Source organism: Gigantopelta aegis, chromosome 7 (genome assembly GCF_016097555.1).
Source record: "Gigantopelta aegis isolate Gae_Host chromosome 7, Gae_host_genome, whole genome shotgun sequence".
NCBI classification, from domain to species: domain Eukaryota; kingdom Metazoa; phylum Mollusca; class Gastropoda; order Neomphalida; family Peltospiridae; genus Gigantopelta; species Gigantopelta aegis.
Window position 1 is genome coordinate 43,545,683 of NC_054705.1, and position 16,295 is coordinate 43,561,977.

At 40.0% G+C, this 16,295-nt stretch overlaps 1 long non-coding RNA gene across 1 annotated transcript; it reads left to right on the forward strand.

The window, feature by feature from the left end:
• Positions 1-9,009: 9,009 nt before the first annotated feature.
• LOC121377771 lies at positions 9,010-16,092 on the forward strand. Its single transcript, XR_005958657.1, has 4 exons — positions 9,010-9,465; positions 12,562-12,626; positions 14,075-14,136; positions 15,979-16,092. It is a non-coding gene; the product is annotated as an uncharacterized LOC121377771 (long non-coding RNA).
• Positions 16,093-16,295: the final 203 nt, after the last annotated feature.

The following is a 16,295-nucleotide window of genomic DNA, read 5'->3' on the forward strand; positions in this document are numbered from 1 at the left end:
TCCAACCACATCTGTGGTTCCATTCAACTAATCGGGTTTTTGTTTCTTTCTTGTTTCAACTAGTGCACCACAACTGATCAAAAGCCGTGGTATGTTCTTTCCTGTCAGTGGAAAAGTGCATATAAAAGATTGCTTGCGCTAACAGAAGCAGAACTGGGCTAGTGAACTACTCGCCGACAAGAGACGGCGGTGAAGTTTAAATCTAGCTTAAATGTAGACAGCCGGACATAAGCGTATGAGACTGGACATCATGGGAAGAGTCAACCCCTGTCCTGAAGCCAATCTTCGCATTCGATTAAAAAACAAGAACAAAAAACAAACCCCAAAAAACCCTGATGGATAATTCGAGAAAAATGAGAGGGCCTGAAATCCTTTCACCATGGATTTTCCGTCATTCTTCTTACAACATTAGTTGTAATCGACGTAATGTAAGAATGCGTAGTGTAGTGTAGTGTAGTGTAGTAACGCAAATAAGAATAAATGTTGTTATCTAAATTCAGATTTTTTGTTTTAATTCAGGAAAAACATTCAAAAATCTACAGGATCCTAGACCGACAGCGCGTCAAGCGATCACTTTACCACCGGGCTACGTCCATCCCCTGTAAATTGAGATTGACAGTTAACAACACCTGTTGGAGAAAATCGAACCTAATTCTATTTAGACACTAGTAACTCAGACGACATCGAACGAAAGCTATCTATTGCAATTAGTCACGTTTACACTTTCATAGTCATCCTTAGCTAAGTTAATTCTACACTTTTAAAATGCGTTATTTCGGTGTATTTCAGTAACAGGTGTATCAGTTAGGTTATTTTTCGTTCCAGCCAGAGCACTACGATTAGTATATCAAAAGCCGTGGTATGTGCTATTCTGTCTGTGGGATGGTGCATATAAACGATCCCTTGCTACTAATAGAAAAATGTAGCGGGTTTCCTCTCTAAGACTATATTATGTCAAAATTACCATATGCTTGACATTCAATAGCCGATGATTAATGAAGCAAAGTGCTCCAGTAGTATCGTTAAACAAAACACCCTCTTTGTCTTGATGAGAGAAAATATGCGACACAAAATAGTTGTATCCCCTGCGCCAGTGCGTTAATATAGATGTATATAACAATTAAAAGAAAGAAAGAAATGTTTTATTTAACGACGCACTCAACACATTTTATTTACGATTATATGGCGTCAGACATATGATTAAGGACCACACAGATTTTGAGAGGAAACCCGCTGTCGCCACTACATGGGCTACTCTTTCCGATTAGCAGCAATGGATCTTTTATTTGCGCTTCCCACAGGCAGGATAGCACAAACCATGGCCTTTGTTGAACCAGTTATAGATCACTGGTCGGTGCAAATGGATTACACCTACCCATTGAGCCTTGCGGAGCACTCACTCAGGGTTTGGAGTCGGTATCTGGATTAAAAATTCCATGCCTCGACTGGGATCCGAACCCAGTATCTACCAGCCTGTAGACCGATGGCCTAACCACGACGCCACCGAGGCCGGTATATATAACAATTAAACCCGACACACATAAAATTTATAGATATTCATACATCAATACATACTAGCCCACTGACTTGCCCACTGTGTCTTGCACGTAAGCGGGATCGACAGCGTAGCTTGTAGGTCCATGCATATGACTGAGTTAGAGAGCATCCTTTTCATGGATGCCGCAATAGCTCAGAAGGTTTCGTGGCAAGTCTCCAATTTGCGGCCGATTCGGAGCCATAGGTTCGAGTCCCAGCAACGGCATGATACAATTTGTGAGGCCAGAAAGTATTTAATTATCCCCCGTGCCAGTGCGATAATATCTATGTAAGTAATAGTCAGCCTAGACTTATATATTCACACAATATATAGATATTTATACTATATATAGATATTTATACTATATATAAATATTCATATATCAATACATCCAAACATTCAGACAATATATAGATATACATCAAAACATACATGCATGCATACATACACACAATATATAGATATTCGTATACCAACACACACACAGAGACACACACACACACACACAGACAAACACACACAAACACACACATACGCAGACACACACATACACACACAAAGACACATACATACACACAAATACACACACACACACACACACACACATACAAACACATACACACATATACACACATACACACGCACACACAAACACACATACACACGGAAATACACAGACACACACACATACATACACTCACAAACACACACACAAACATACACACACGCATATACACACACATACACACACATATACACATACATACACAGACACATACACATATACACATATACACAGACACATACACATACGCAAACTCACACATGCACACACATACATAACACACACATTCACACACATACACACACATACACACACATGCATACACATACACACACACGCGCAAACACACACATACATGCACATACATACATACGCACACACACATACACACACGTGTACACACACATACTCACACACAGACAAACACATACAATACACACACATATACACACACATACATACACATACACACGCAAACACACACACAAACACACACAGACATGCACATACACATACATACATACGTAAACACACACATACACACGTACACACACACACATACCGACACACAGACACACACACGCACATACTGACACACACATACACACGCACGCAGGCACACACACACATACACACACACATATGCACACATACTCACACACGTACGCAGGCACACACACACACACACACACATACACACGTACATAGGATATAAGACACAAAACAGTACACGTCAGCGCCTTCGCTGTGACTCTCTTAGGACAGTCGACCCTAAAGCCCATCACGCCACAGCTGTGCGCCGTTCCACCGACCTACATCCCCAATTCATTGGCGGCAGTCGGTAAGTCGTAAATTGGTTTAATGGTCACAGATGTTTGTAAATAAATGATAAAACAAATAATTACAGGATTCACTCGGGAATACTAAAAGAGCAATGTTTTACCATTAGTATATTCAGCACAGTTAAAAACTAGTTTTTCTTCTTCAAGTAAAAGTTAAAGTTTGTTGTGTTTAACGACATCACTTCAAAACATTGATTTGTTGATCATCGGCTATCGAATGTCAAACATTTAGTAATTCTAACATGTAGTCTTAGAGAGGAAACTCGCTACGTTATTTCCATTAATATCAAAGAATATTTTATATGCGCCATCCCAGATACAGAATAGCACATACCACGTCTTTTGATATACCATAACAAGATATCTGTGTGGTTCTTAACCATATTGCCGACGCCATATAACCGTAAATGGAACGTGTTGAGTACGTTGTTAAATAAAACATTCCCTTCTTCTTCTTTATTTATTCGTTCATTCATTCATTCATTCATTCATTCATCATTCATTCATTCATTCATTCATTCGTTCATTCATTCATTCTTGTTTATGTTTTTGTGTGTGTGTTTTTGTTCGAATATTACGTTATTATTGTATCAAGGGCGGGGCGTATTCCAGTGGTAAAACGCTCGCTTGATGTGCCGTCGATATCGGATCTATCCCCGTCGTTGGGCCCATTGGGCTATTTCTCATTCCAACCAGTCAACACGACTGGTATATCAAAGTCCGTGGTATGTGTTGTCCTGTCTGTAGGATGGTGCACATAAAATATCACTTGCTACTAATGCCAAAATGTAGCGGGATTCATTAATCAATGTGCTCTACTGGTGTGTTTATGTGTGTGTGTGTATGTGTGTGTGTGTGTATGTGTGTGTATGTGTGTATGTGTGTGTGTATGTGTGTATGTATGTGTGTGTGTGTGTATGTGTATGTGTGTGTGTATGTGTGTGTGTGCATGTGTGTGTGTGTGTATGTGTGTGTCTGTGTGTGTTTGTGTGTGAGTATGTGTGTATGTGTGTGTGTATGTGTGTGTTTGTGTGCGCGTTTGTGTGTGTGTATGTGTGTGTGTATGGGTGTGTGTATGTGTGTATGTGTGTGTGTGTCTATGTGTGTATGTGTGTGTGTACGTATGTGTGCGTATGTGTGTGTGTTTGTGTGTGTGTGTGTGTTTGTGTGTGCGTGCATGTGCATGTGTTTGTGTGTGTGTGTGTGTCTGTGTGTGTGTGTGTGTGTGTGTGTATGTGTGTGTGTGTGTGTGTGTGTGTGTGTGTGTGTGTGTTTGTGTGTGTGTCTTGTTCTAGTGGTGTCATTAAATAGAGCAAACGTTTTTGTTTGCTTTGTAATAATGCAAACTGCACTAACAAAATCTAACATTTCCAACATCCTGTCCTCCGTCTAATAACACCACTCAAAAGCAGTTATGGAATATATATTGTTTTTCTTTTGTGGTTTTTGTCTTTTGGTTATTGTTGTTTTTATTTGTTTGGGCTTTTGTTGGTTTGTATTTTTGTTATTATTATTATTATTATTGGTGGTGGTGGTGGGGTTAATGGTGTAAAACAAATAATTTGGCCATAACAGTACCACACAAGTAGAACATATTGTCCAATACTTCACTGCATCACAAGTTTAGTACAATTCGTCACCACTAGAACACATTGCTTTGTTAACACCTCGGCTGTTGAATGTCAACCCGCTACATTTTTCCAGTAGCAACAAGAGACCTTTTTAAAAGCACTTTTCACAGAAAAGGCATGCCACGGCTTTTGATATACCGATCTTTGGATTAAAAAAAAAAGAACTGTTGTAGGGCCTACACATAGGTAAATTTGAGATATTGTTCTAAATCTGATATAGTCCCACTAGAATTGATTTTGCTCTACACATATTTTACTTTTGTTGTCATGTTACGTGCGTTTATTCCCTATGTGACATACATGATACTGGTCTGTACAAGGTACAATGTATATCACCAGCCATCGTGGCACAATGTTCATATTCCTCGTGTTATATCTGTTTGACACACCATGGTAACTATTGTATTCGCTTCTGGTAGACATGAAGTAAATAACGAGGTTTTTAAGTCGCAGACTCCAGTTTCAGCGCTTGGGAAAGGACTCTTAATTTTGGTTAATCCACATATACAAACCTTTGACACATAGATCTGTATAAAGCTACAATCAATTGATACAAGATTCTAAGACGTAGAAATGGTTAATCCACATATACAAACCTTTGACACATAGATCTGTACAAAGCTACAATCAATTGATACAAGAATCTAAGACGTAGAAATGGTTAATCCACATATACAAACCTTTGACACATAGATCTGTATAAAGCTACAATCAATTGATACAATATTCTAAGACGTAGAAATGGTTAATCCACATATACAAACCTTTGACACATAGAGCTGTATAAAGATATACTAAATTGAAACACGAGTCTAAGACGTAGAAATGGTTAATCCACATATAAAAACCTTTGACACATAGATCTGTATAAAGCTACAATCAGTTGAAACAAAAGTCTGAGACGATGACATGACGAAATTCCATTTAAAATAGACTAGAGCTGTCTCCGTAGCCGTTACTTCTCAAAGGTAGGTGATTACAAAATCCAGTATGGCCGACCAGGATGACAAGGATGACCAGAAATACTCTGATGTACGAAATGGATATAATAAAACAATAAATAAATTGTAAGTAATGTCTTAGTTCAATTATTAAAAATGGATAGTAAAGATATGTTATTGTATTTAAAAGCTGGGGTCTGTCACATGAAATATGCAAGATGTTTTATTATGATATTTGAGACACGCACCCGCCACCCCATCCACTCTGGATTTCACTAGACACCCGCCACCCCATCCACTCTGGATTTCACTAGACACACGCCACCCCATCCACTCTGGATTTCACTAGACACCCGCCACCCCATCCACTCTGGATTCCACTAGACACCCGCCACCCCATCCACTCTGGATTCCACTAGACACCCGCCACCCCATCCACTCTGGATTCCACTAGACACCCGCCACCCCATCCACTCTGGATTCCACTAGACACCCGCCACCCCATCCACTCTGTATTCCACTAGACACCCGCCACCCCATCCACTCTGGATTCCACTAGACACCCGCCACCCCATCCACTCTGGATTTCACTAGACACCCGCCACCCCATCCACTTTGGATTCCACTAGATATTTGAGACACCCACCCGCCATCCCATCCACTTTGGATTCCACTAGATAGTTGAGACACCCACCCGCCACCCCATCCACTTTGAATTCCACTAGACACCCGCCACCCCATCCACTTTGAATTCCACTAGACACCCGCCATCCCATCCACTTTGAATTCCACTAGACACCCGCCACCCCATCCACTTTGAATTCCACTAGACACCCGCCACCCCATCCACTTTGAATTCCACTAGACACCCGCCATCCCATCCACTTTGAATTCCACTAGACACCCGCCACCCCATCCACTTTGAGACATCCACCCGCCACCCCATCCACTTTGGATTTCACTAGATATTTGAGACATCGACCTGCCACCCCATCCATTTTGGATTCCACTAGATATTTGAGACACCCACCCGCCATCCCATCCACTTTGGATTCCACTAGACATTTGAGACACCCACCCGCCACCCCATCCACTTTGAATTCCACTAGACATTTGAGACACCCACCCGCCACCCCATCCACTTTGAATTCCACTAGACACCCGCCATCCCATCCACTTTGAATTCCACTAGACACCCGCCACCCCATCCACTTTGAATTCCACTAGACACCCGCCACCCCATCCACTTTGAATTCCACTAGACACCCGCCATCCCATCCACTTTGAATTCCACTAGATATTTGAGACATCCTCCCGCCACCCCATCCACTTTGGATTTCACTAGATATTTGAGACATCGACCTGCCACCCCATCCATTTTGGATTCCACTAGATATTTGAGACACCCACCCGCCATCCCATCCACTTTGGATTCCACTAGATATTTGAGACACCCACCCGCCACCCCATCCACTTTGAATTCCACTAGACATTTGAGACACCCACCCGCCACCCCATCCACTTTGGATTCCACTAGACATTTGAGACACCCACCCGCCACACCATCCACTTTGAATTCCACTAGACATCCGCCACTCCATCCACTTTGAATTCCACTAGACACCCGCCATCCCATCCACTTTGAATTCCACTAGACATTTGAGACACCCACCCGCCACCCCATCCACTTTGGATTCCACTAGACATTTGAGACACCCACCCGCCACCCCATCCACTTTGAATTCCACTAGACATCCGCCACTCCATCCACTTTGAATTCCACTAGACACCCGCCACCCCATCCACTTTGAATTCCACTAGACACCCGCCACCCCATCCACTTTGAATTCCACTAGACACCCGCCACCCCATCCACTTTGAATTCCACTAGACACCCACCATCCCATCCACTTTGAATTCCACTAGACACCCGCCACCCCATCCACTTTGAATTCCACTAGACACCCGCCATCCCATCCACTTTGAATTCCACTAGACACCCGCCACCCCATCCACTTTGAATTCCACTAGACACCCGCCACTCCATCCACTTTGAATTCCACTAGACACCCGCCACCCCATCCACTTTGAATTCCACTAGACACCCGCCACCCCATCCACTTTGAATTCCACTAGACACCCGCCATCCCATCCACTTTGAATTCCACTAGACACCCGCCACCCCATCCACTTTGAATTCCACTACATATTTGAGACATCCACCCGCCACCCCATCAACTTTGGATTTCACTAGATATTTGAGACATCCACCCGCCATCCCATCAACTTTGGATTTCACTAGATATTTGAGACACCGACCTGCCACCCCATCCATTTTGTATTCCACTAGATATTTGAGACACCCACCCGCCATCCCATCCACTTTGGATTCCACTAGATATTTGAGACACCCACCCGCCATCCCATCCACTTTGAATTCCACTAGACATTTGAGACACCCACCCGCCACCCCATCCACTTTGAATTTCACTAGATATTTGAGACACCCACCCGCCATCCCATCCACTTTGAATTCCACTAGACATTTGAGACACCCACCCGCCACCCCATCCACTTTGGATTCCACTAGAGATTTGAGATACCCACCCGCCACCCCATCCACTTTGGTTTCACTAGACAATCGATTATTTCGTGAAATATAAATAAAACTAGAAAACAAAACCCAAACAAACTGGAAAACAAACAAATATTAAATGAGAAACAATAAAACATAGAGGTTGTTTCATGGGGTGTTTTTTTCGAATACGATTCTTATATCATCTCGTGATGTGTGAACATCGTATTTGAAAACCCCCCACACCATGACATGGTATATTTAATACATACACGTTTCCTAATTTTGACAATATCTTTCGCTTTTTAAAAATATCTTTCACTTATCCTATCGAAAACACGAAACGTCATCATATGTTTCTTCTGTAGGGATCTTTTCATACAGTTCACATGACCATTGACTTTTTAAAAGAAATGTGAATACAAATTATCATTATTTAATTATTAAAGTAATAATTGTTTAATAAATGTTGTTTAAACATATTTGATAAAGCGATTCTACTAAAGAAAATGCCACAGCACCAAGAACATGACCTGAACTGCAAGTTAAACTATAACTCAAACTCAACGACAGGACAATGTGTCTCAATTATTTAGCTTCCTATGTATCTGGTTTAGATATTTGTACGCCTCATTCCCATTTTAAATAGGTACACTAGTTTAAATTACTTTTAAAAAAAACACCCACATAAAAAAACCCACACAAAAAAACAACAAAAAAACAACAAAAACAATCAAAGAATCAGATGCATTGGTAATCACCAATCTTAAAGACTATGACGCGACACCGACCTCAATAATTAAAACTTAATCATTTACAAGAGAGATAATTGAATCATACGAATTTGTTCACAAACAATATAATATGATTTCTGTATTTTCACTGTAACTAATATGCAATGAAAACAAGACTTTTCACTGAATATCACTTTTATGGTTTCTATATCTATATATTTTACAGCTATGTATATAATAAATGCACATATTGACAGTAAACGCGTGTTTTGTGGACAAATATTACATTTACAAAGTACACCCACTTTACCTCTATTAATTTAACAGTACAGTATTGAAGCCATATTTCTGTACGCGAGGCAATGTTAACCACGTTTGTCCACGTAGAATATCTAAAACCAACTTGCGTCTCTTTGATGTTTCTCAGCGTGACTTTATTTCAATTAACTCCATTTTGCAGGTGATACATTATTTTAGTGTATAAATAAGATCATTGGTCGTTCTACGACAGAAGCCGTTCTCTGCTGAAAATGAAGACTTCGTTGATTCTTGTCGTCGTGTTGCTCGGAATTTTCCTTGTCTGTTCGGAAGCCCGACATCGTTGGCATCCTGGCTATCACCACAGACGCTGCTATCACAGGTAAGTAGAGTATAATAGTTTCTGGTACGACTCCTTTTGTAGATGTGATGTGTGTTTTATTTTTTACACGAGTTTCATTTTGATTTTCGTGAGACGAGTGTTAGAAAGAAAGAAAGAAAAACAAAACCCCGACATCTACACATGGACGAGTGTCAGACATCTTTCTAGTTCAATGAGTCATATAACTGTAAGATAATTATTATAAAATTAACTGCATTTTTTAGTTTTGTACCGTGACGTCGCGACCCTTCTCATGGCTAGTATATATTACGTCACTTGAAGGAATGATTGCAGTGTTACATATTGCGTGATGTCACGCACTACCTTCGATTACGGAATGACGTAATGTACAGGTAGCAACGGTCATCTACTTCCTAAAGGGACACGACCAATTAACCAATGGAAAGGGTGCATTACCGTCTAGGGGGCGTGTGCTAGATGTTTTTTTTTTTTAGCACGGCTTTCTGGCACCTACTTCTGGTTGTTTGAGCTAGAATACTAGGGTTAGGTATAGCAAGTAATTTTCGTATTGCTAAAGTTAAAGTTAAATTTAATGACACCACTAGAGCACATTGATTTATTAACCATCAGCTGTTCATACTTGGATGCCAAACATTTGGTAATTTTGACATATCGCATTAGAGAGGAAACCCGTTACATGTTTTCCATTAGTAGTAAGATATATTTTATATGCACCATCCCACAGACACAATAACTCATACCACAACCTTTGATATACCAGTCGTGTTGCACTGGCTGGAATGAGAAATAACCCAACGATCCATTGAGAAGGATCGATCCCAGACCGACCGCGCATCAAACGAATGCTGTACCATTGGCACACGTCACTACGTATTGCGACATATTGCAATATATATGTATGTGTGTTGCGATACGTGTATTGTAATATATTGCGATATATATGTATGTGTGTTGCGATACGTGTATTGTAATATATTGCGATATATATGTACGTGTGTTGCGATACGTGTATTGCGACATATTACGATATATATATATATGTGTGTTGCGATATATATGTATGTGTGTTGCGATACGTGTATTGCAATATATTGCGGACAATATGTGGATGTTTAAAGCTAAAGTTGTATTAAAAATATATTCATATAGTAAATTATTACTATCGTCGATGTTTGTAAACCAAAGTAAAGCTAAATTAGTAATCCTTAATATATATTTTTATTTCACTATGCTATTCTGATGTTTCGAAAGTGATAATATACCCCCCAAATGCATTTTACGAAAATTGCCGATCATAATGACGGAAAGACTCGAATGTATCGTATAAACGGGTTGATTGATCGATAACTACTTTAACGTGATCATATACCACTAGGGTTTTGAACACGCCCATCGGTGGCCTGACTCGGGATGGGTGGGGGAGTGTAGGGTAGAGTTGAAAATGGGCAGAATTTTGAGTTAATAGAATTTGGAGCATTTTAGAAGGACAGTCCAAAACTAAATAAGAAAAAGAAGAGAGGATCGGACTATTTAATAATATTAAAAAAAGTAATTTCGACATAAACTTTTGAACGCAGATCTAAAAGTTTAAAGTCCGATCTATATGCCCACGTGAGTGGCCTCGTTAAGGCCGTTTGGGTGCACAGCTCAAGACAACCCCTAGTCTGACAGTCATTAGACGTTGAAGGTGTAGTGCTGTGCTGAAATACAGATCTTGAGAAGCCGGGTCCGTCTGAACGAGAGAGTATAAGACTAGGGCTTAGTCCAGTCGTCATGGGTTGGTATAGTGGTGCGGACGGGCCCGACGAGATGGTATCAATATAAAGCAAAGTAAAGTCTAGAAGAGAGTAGTAGGGGTCGACCCCGCTTCCTGTTTCTTCTTAGAGCGGGGCGGTCAATCTTCCAGTGCTACTAGGTCAGGCTCGGACATGTAGAGACTAAACGCGAACAACCGTGGCGTTCTGCAAGTCGACATAGTCAGCCGGAGAAATGACGTGGAGGCAAGGAATCTCGTTAAAAAAGAATCCAATCTGGTGGTGCAGGCTGTCGAAACGAGAAGCGTTCCAGCGTTCAATCAGTTCCAATGGCCGCATACATCCCAGTAGAAAATTTCATTTCGCTGACAAACAACGAAATGAAGGATCCCCAAGTCGAGCACACGAAAGCACGTGCAGTGTGCACAATCGAAACACGTCTTACCGCGACGAGCTCCAGACTGGGAATCTGTAAATGGGTTCTGGATATATCGTATCGGGAGGTTTTATCTAAGGGTGGGCGATATTACCGGGTTACCGATTAATGGCAGTATTAAACTCCCGATACGATGTAAACGGGTTCTGGAGTTTTATACTGCAATTGATCGGTAACCCGGTAATATCGCCCACCCTTAGATAAGATTACGTGTGTGGCCGTTAGATACCATTTATGTTACAACGAACTGATTTGAAACGTATCTAATTATCCAAAGCGAGTTGTATACATTTTACAACAACGAAATATAAGATATATGATATTTAACGGACCGTATTCTCTTCTTATATTAAGTATATCCTGAAAAAAAACCCCAGTTTTTCAATAAACGTAAACGTCTAGCGTTATCTACCCCGAATTGGGCCCCTGGCCTCTCAGAGGCCGAACCCTGGGGCGGACATGATCGAAACCCTAGTGGTATAGGAGCATGTTAAAATATTATCGGATCGGATCGTCTATCGTTTGTAGTTAACTTATGCGTCACAGACAAATCAATTTCAGGTTATTTTATACGTCACAGTGCCATCGATTTCGATGGTACCTTTTTTAATTGGATGGTATGGCAGTGGCAACCTGGAGCAGCCAGTCAAATGTCTCTAAATTGTTATCACACGTGTGTTATTAGTATGTGATATCAAGTATTTTGTTTCAAATAGTTTTCAGATCACATACTTTCAGAATTTGATAACTTTGCCAATTGGATGTAAATTAATGGAAGACACAGCAGAACGGGTTTTTTGTTTGTTTGCATTTAAACAAACATACTTCGGTGACACATCATAATTTATATATGTAAGGGGTGTTTTGGTATCGTCAATATGAAATTGAAGTTTGACACACAAGTAAAATTATTTTGTTTTCTAGAATTTACAAACTGAAGGCAGAAGTCAAATGCCTGGAAACCCGGCTGAGCGATTGTTTGTCGAAAGGTATGCTCTCTCCCACCCCCTCTCTCTCTCTCTCTCTCTCTCTCTCTCTCTCTCTCTCTCTCTCTCTCTCTCTCTCTCTCTCTCTCTCTCTCTCTCTCTCTCTCTCTCTCTCTCTGTCTCTGTATGTTTGTCTGCCTGCCTGTCTGTCTCCATCTGTCTGTCTATCCATCCAACCATCCATCAATCCATCCATCTATCCATCGATCTGTCTGTCTGTCTCTCTATTTTTCTGTCTGTCTACCTACGTACCTACCTACCTATCTACCTACCTACCTATATACTTACCTATATATCTATCTATCTACCTACCTATCCCTCTATATATCCCTATATCTATCCATCCATCTATCTATCTATCTATCTATCTATATCCATCCATCCATCCATCTGTCTATCTGTCTGTCTGTCTATCTATCTATCTATCTATCTATCTATCTATCTATCTATATCCATCCATCCATCCATCCATCCATCCATCTATATGTCTTTCTGTATGTGTGTGTGTGTGTGTCTGTCTGTCTCTCTGTCTGTCTATATATCTATATTTCTATCTATATTTGTCCCTCCCTGCCTTTCTCCCTCCCCTCTCTCTTTCTTTCTTAAGTGTGTTTAAGTTTTATAGTGTGTGTTTATGTGTATTTATCTATTTGTGTTTGTGTATGTGTGATATCTATCCAATTGTTTCACACTATGTGTATATGTGTTTTGTATGTGTTTAATTTGTGTGCGTAATATGTATGAAACGGCTATAACACACGAAGAACTATTTAAGTCTTTATCCTGCAATCAATATATGTATTGTCAAGATATGGTGACTAGATATTTTTCTATATTTAAAAAACATATATCTTTTTTATATAATAGTTTAAATTGTTTTGATTTTTAAAGAATATTTTAATTTAAAACAAGATATTTTTGTTTTGTTGTTTAAGAACTGTTTTAATTTTATGTACATAATGACAAGGCATTCAACAGGTTTGAGCCTACGTCTTAGACAACGGTTAAGTTGTGAAATAAAACGGTTCATTTGATTAAGTTCTCGTCTTGCAGGATAAACACAATACCCGGTTACTGCCTTAAGATTTCTGTTTTATCCTGCTCACGCAGAGCTTCGCGGCATGTTAGCTATTTAACAATCGCGGCATGTTAGCTATTTAACAATCGCGGCATGTTAGCCATTAACAATCGGGGCATGTTAGCTATTAAACAATCGCGGCATGTTAGCTATTTAACAATCGCGGCATGTTAGCTATTTAACAATCGCGGCATGTTAGCTATTTAACAATCGCGGCATTTTAGCCATTTAACAATCGCGGCATTTTAGCCATTTAACAATCGCGGCATGTTAGCCATTTAACAATCGCGGCATGTTAGCTATTTAACCTTCAAGGATGAAGCCGATATGTTCAGATAGTGACCAGTTATTCTCTATATATGTTCCATTTCAGGAAACGGCGCAACAACCACAGTTCCATCACCATGACCAGCACCAATGGGACCTTAGGGCTAGGTACTGGTCAAGTAATTGAGCAGATGTTGCTATACTATTTTGAATAATGGTGTTTTCGTTTAAAACATTAGTCATCGAAGTATTTTTTTATTTTTTTTTTGCAATTATATATAGTGTTTAGGTAAGGGTAATAAGAGACCAAAAGTACAGTGAAACCCCTCTAAACCGGACACCCTCGGAACCAAGTAAAATGTCCGGTTTTAGAGGTATCCGGTCTAGAGAGGTTAAGTTCTTTACTGATTTTTAAAAAAAGACCATGAAAGATGTCCGGTTTTGAGGGAATTCCGGTTTACAGAGGGTCCGGTTTTGAGGGAATTCCGGTTTACAGAGGGTCCGGTTTTGAGGGATTTCACTGTAGTACTTGTTTTAGTATTTTTCTTTAAAATCAAATATGACAAGTTCCAGCGAAAGGTTTACATTAAATATATGTTTACAGTATTTCATTATCCAATTTTATCCGAGCATTCCAGACAATCTGAACGACAACACATTACAAAACATGACAAAGTACAGGTCTCACTATCAATAATTTTTAAATTGTAAGTAACGATATTGGTCGTCAAAATTCTGTGCAAAATTCTATATTGATACTATTTTAATTTTAATTTTTGGGTGGTAATAGAGGGCTTTGCATATATAGTAGACCATTTAAGATTTCAAGTAAAATCGATGTTGCCATTTCATCACAGCAGTATGAAGCATGTCTGAATACGATAATGTATCATAATACAGTTTAGAACCTGTCATAACAGAGCAGGGTTTTTTTGGTGTTTTTAACCGGAGTTTTGTCCAAAAGAATATTTGCTTCTATCTTATTGATATTTAGTTTCTTAAGGTATGCATTTTTCTCTTTCTTTCTTTTTTCTTTCGTTATTTATTTACCGTAAATTCTCAAATAGAGGCCTGCCTTAAATAGAAACCTGTCTCAGTTGGAGGCGGGGTTTGAGATACCTGCCTTCTACAAAGGCCCATTTCTGCTACTATAGCTTTGTCTGGTTAATGCCCATGTTATACGCGCCATTTCCGTTGCGGATCACCAAAAGGTTACAACCACACGGCGCGAACAGGAAAGGAAACGGGTTTTGATTATTCAGTGAGATAGGATGCCTACATTAGAATATGACTTTACAATAAGGTTATGGTAGAAAATTGTGTATGCAATACAAATAGAAGCCTGCTTGGAATAGTTTGTTTTGTTTAATGACACCAATAGAGCACATTGATGTATTAATCATCGACTATTGGATGTCAAAATTTGGTACATTTTAATTTTAATTTTTCAATTTATTTTTTAATTTGGACATATAGTTTAACAGAGGAAACCCGCTATATTTTCCCATTAGTAGAAAGGGATCTTTTATATGCACCACCCCACAGACAGGATAGCATATACAGCTATATAAGTCGTGGTGCATTGGCTGGGACGAGAAATAGCCCAATGGGACCACCGACGGGGATTGATCCCAGACGAACCGCGCATCATGCGAGCACTTTACCGCAGGGCTACGTCTCGCCCCTACCTTGAATAGACGCCATGTCTCCGAGCGACGCCAACAAAGTTTTGACATAGAGTCTAAGAGAGGAAACCCGCTACATTTTCCCGTTAGCAGCAAGGGATCTTTTATATGCACCATGCCACAGACAGGACAGCATATACCACGGCCTTTGACATGTTGTGGTGCACTGGTTAGAACGAGAGAGAAGAACCAATCAGTTGCATAGGTCCACCGAGGTGGTTCGATCCTAATGTCGCGAACAAATGGAAGCCGAGGCTTCTGTCCAAGGATTTATTTATTTATGTATTTATGTATCTATGTATTTATTTATTTATTTACATTTCAGATTGCTCTACACGGTCTACATCCAAAGCAGGTCTGCTGAATATTTGAAAGTGACGCACTACATCGTTTATACCAGCTGATTAACGAAACATAAAAAGAGTCTAAAGCAAGAAAATAATGTTGTTGTTGTTGTTGTTGTTTTTTAATATCTTTGCATACAATTTTTTTCTGAAAACCATTACAATATGGGCAATATGTGTATGTGCATGCATGCGTGCGTGTGTGTATGTGTGTGTGTGCGTGTGTGCGTGCGTGCGTGGGTGTATGGGTGTGTGTGCGTGCGTGCGAGTGTGTGTGTTTTTTGTTTTTACACAATTC